Genomic DNA, 4,501 nt, shown 5'->3' with positions numbered 1-4,501 from the left:
GTTTGCTTGGTGCAGTGGGATTCATAGGGAAGGTGCACAAAATAATTTTCTGGAGTAATGGGAATATTCTATACCTTGATAGTGTGTGATTTATAGAGATGCATGAATTTTTCAAAATAGATTGAACTCTATACTTAAGAGCTGTACATTTCTCTGTATGTAAATTCTACCTCAATAAACGAAACTGTTTTCTTAAAAAGAGAAAGTGGTTGGGCAAGGTGGAACTTCCCTTTAATCCTAGCACTTTGGGAGGCTAAGGCCAGGATCACTTGAGCCCAGGACTTGGAGGCTGCAGTGAGCTATGACCATGCCACTGCACTTCAAGCCAAGCCACGCAACAGGGCAAGACCTCCATCTCTAAAAAATGAAATAAAATGATATTAAATAAAATAAAAATAAAGAGAGAAAGAAGATTTCGCTTTTCCTCTTGCGATAGTGGAGATAGCAAAGAAAGACGTGTGTTAGGAATGGAACTTCCGTTGGATGGATTAGCCAATCTACAGTTTCTGCCACAGGTCCAAACTTTCCTAGCCATGTTGTGTGTGCTTCTGCGCCTATCTGGAAAAATCCAGGCTATTTCCCTGAAACAGCTGAAGGAAGGGAAGAGGAAAAGGAGAAGGAAGTTAAATTTATCAGATCCCCCTGAGGCCTCACTTGCAACATGAGTTCCACAGACTTCTGCCAGAATATCAATGATCTGTCGCTAATCCTGCCCCTAGGCTTAAAGTGAAATTATATAAGATTAACAGATGGAAGCAGCCATGAAATTCCAGGAAATCTCAGAGGAGACTGGTTTGCTTTCTAGGGTATTTGTACTCTAAGAGTAAAATGATTTGAAAGTAAATTTTATGGGTGTGAATTACTCCAAATCACTCCAAATGTGGAGGAATTACCTATTACCTCATAATTAATCAGATATTTTTCTTGAAATATTTTCCTGAATTCACCAGATATTTTCCAGAAATAAGGGTTGTTTGACCAGAAGGCCAATGGAGTGAGACAACCCTCTATAAGATTGCACTTCATCCTATCTCTTACATTATTTAAGCCAGGCCCTGGGTATGTCACAGGGGGATAGTTGAAATATTTTTTCCCAATTATACTTTTAAAAAATTACACAGTATAGTGAGGGGAGCCATGAAGGGTGAGGAAGTAGAAACCAGAGTTCAAAGTGGAGATGGATAAGAAGGGAGATGGGAACTGGGGAAGGCAGTGGAGAGAAAAGGAAACTAGTCCATTGGAAACTCTTCTTGGAGATTTTACTGGTCTCTCTGGAATGCTGGCAGGGCTCCCTTCAACCTTGTTCTTATCAAGGACCTCAGCCACGTGACAGAAGGAGAGCCTGGTCCTTCACCTGCACACAATCCCCTGCTCATCGAGGAGGGCCCCTGCCTCATGCAGTTGTGCAACCTGTCCCTTTCCCACCTTCTCATCTTCCCTGAAGCACTTATCTGCACCTCCAAACTCCCTTCTTGCCTCCCATCATCAAAATGTCTCATTCATAAGATACACACTGCTCTTCCTCCTCTAACTAGCGTTCCCACATGGATCAGGAAAGCCAAAGGTTGTCTCCTTCTTCCAAATATGCCTGCCAGTGCCCAGCCCAGTTGTGCACTTTCCAATGATGTAAAAGTCCAAGTGCACCTACTTACCCAATACCAGCATGCACAGGGTAAATCAAGACGGATTGGGCACATGCAAAATACATCACTTGGTAACCACACTTTCTATGAACATGCGTCAAACTCAATGTGTAGGGAGTCATCAGAGTCATTTCTGTAATTGTACAAACACTCAATATTTGCCCCTCGAAGCACAGAACATGATCAATCGTACAGGCTAATGATTGTTTCCAGTTCACTCCAGACTCCTTGCCAAAATCTCCTCTTTTTCTTTTTTTTTTTTTTTTTTTGACACAGGGTTTTGCTCTGTTGCCCAGGCTGGAGTGCAGTGGCATGGTCATAGCTCACTGCAACCTCTGGTTCCCAGGCTCAAGCAGTCCTCCCACATCAGCCTCCCAAGCTACTGGGATTACAGGCATGCACCATAATCCCCCACTAATTTTTGTACTTTTTGTAGAGAGTAGAGATGAGGTCTCACTGTGTTGCCCAGGCTGCTCTCAAACTCCTAGACTCAAGTGATCCACCCGCCTCAACCTTCCAAAGTGTTGGGATTACAGGCGTGAGCCACCGTTTCTGGCGTATAATCTATTTTTGATGGTTGAAGTGGCAGCTATAATGCTTCCCTCCATCCCTCAAGTCTGTGAGAAAGAGGTTCTTGATGTATCCTCAACGAGAAAGTCACATGACGTCACATCTGGGGATTTGGGACCACACTTTTAGGGGCAGGTTGTCTTGTGCAAAATGTTATTCAAGTGACCTCTGGACTCCACAATTGACCTAAGGTAGAGCCCTGTCCCGCTGGAAAATAGAGTTGTGAGACTTCCTGTGGCTGTAGAGAAAGCCACTCATGGATCATGTTCAGATATGCAATGCTGTCAGTGTTCTCTGCAAAAAAAAAAAAAAATACACAGACCATGTGTGTGAAAATTGAGAAACAGAAGGGAAGCTCCAGAGCTAGGTGCATATTGCATATTCATAAACAACATGATTACTAAGTAATACAATTTTGAGGCTTTCAAGACTTTCTGAACCACTAGGTCTACCATAGAAGGCTGCACGTCTCACACCAGCCTTCGTGCTACTGTCTATGTTACTTACATGTGTGGCTGCTGGTGTTTCTCTTTCGGTGGGTGCTCCCTAGGGACAGGCCTAGCTCCCTGGGATTCCCTCTGAGAAGCATCATCCTGCAATGTGGCTTGCAGGATTAAGCACTGAGTCTTAAAGCTTTTGATGATGATGACAATAGCCTCTCCCTCATTCTCATCTGCCGACTCCACCCTGGGAGGCAGAACGCCTAGGCAAATCCTCTTTGAGGCAGACTTTCCAGGAGCTCAGACTTCAGGAGCTCCCTCCTGCCCTCCCTGCAGACTGGGAACAACTCAAGAGTGCAGGTTAATCCCTGGGCCTGGAACAAAGGCATTCTGCATTCCAAGGCAATCAGAGGCAGCTCCCACCTGAAGGGAGGCTCTCCCGGCAGAGGGAAGAGGCTGGGTTCAGCTGTCCCCTGGGGAGGAGTCTGGCTGTCATCCTGCTTACTCATACTGCGTGCTTTGGTTTCTCTCACATAGTTGCCTGAATGATCACCCTTTGTTGTAATCTTATTATGAAGGTTGTGCCTTCCCCACTCGGCTCCTCTAGGGAAACAGAACACCTCTGGGCACCACCATGGGACATAAGCCATGGTCACCAGAGAGGTTTCATCTGAGAATAACCATCCAGGGTAGATGGGGTGGCCTGCCTATGAACATGACCCTTTCCTGGGTGCTAAAGCAGAGAAAGAGTAGAGAGGGCGGGACTCACAGGGGAGAAAAGAAACAGGGCCCAGCCTAGGGCAGCTGTCTGAAAGCAGGCCAGGAACAATAGGCACCTCCCACACCCGGACAAAGAAAAGACAGAGACAGTCAACGGCAAATGAGCCAGGTGCAAACTACCCTTTAGGGGTGGTGGGGGCTGGGAAGAAGTGGAATCAGAAATAGATCTTCCAGGGGCAGCAGGATTCCCTCCTCTCTAACTCTCCCTGCACTGCAGGCCGGGCGCGGTGGCTCAAGCCTGTAATCCCAGCACTTTGGGAGGCCGAGACGGGCAGATCATGAGGTCAGGAGATCAAGACCATCCTGGCTAACACGGTGAAACCCCGTCTCTACTAAAAAATACAAAAAACTAGCCGGGCGAGGTGGCGGGCACCTGTAGTCCCAGCTACACAGGAGGCTGAGGCAGGAGAATGGCGTAAACCCGGGAGGCGGAGCTTGCAGTGACGGCCACTGCACTCCAGCCCGGCTGACAGAGTGAGACTCTGTCTCAAAAAAAAAAAAAGAAGCCCCTCATCACCTCTCGTGAGTCCTCCCAGCTGACCTCACTCTCTGGGGTCACTGGACTTGGTTCCCAGAGCATGCCTGGCATGGGGATTTTTTTTTTAAAAAAAAGCTCTTAGTAGATACATTAGAGAATGTCATATAAATCTAGCAAAAGGAGATATATTTGTGTCAGGAAATTAAACACAGCACTTTGTATCGCTGGTGCTGTCTGATGCACATGACAAGGCTGCGATTGAATAAGAAGTTGAAGTTAAATCGTCCTCCAATAGACTGAATGAATTACACTACATGTTTTATTCAGGGATGAGTTCACCCCCACACTTAAAAAGACAGGAACACATTAGTGAAAAAGGAACTGATGCAGTTGGGTGTGCTGGTTAATGGCAGCTGCCCCTGTGTGCATACCCCAGAGAACAGCCTGAGACCCAGCAGAGGATGGGAGGGGGAGCCTGACTCCAGAAGAGGGAGAGCAGCCTTCTGGGCTCCCGTCAAGGACTCAGAGGTTGGATCCTCTCTCCAACCACGTTTCCTTCCAGTCACTCAGACAACATGCTGCCTCCCCCA

The sequence above is a fragment of the Macaca fascicularis genome, chromosome 11 (genome assembly GCF_037993035.2).
Source record: "Macaca fascicularis isolate 582-1 chromosome 11, T2T-MFA8v1.1".
Classification (NCBI taxonomy): Eukaryota; Metazoa; Chordata; class Mammalia; order Primates; family Cercopithecidae; genus Macaca; species Macaca fascicularis.
Note: the sequence above shows the minus strand (reverse complement) of the source record.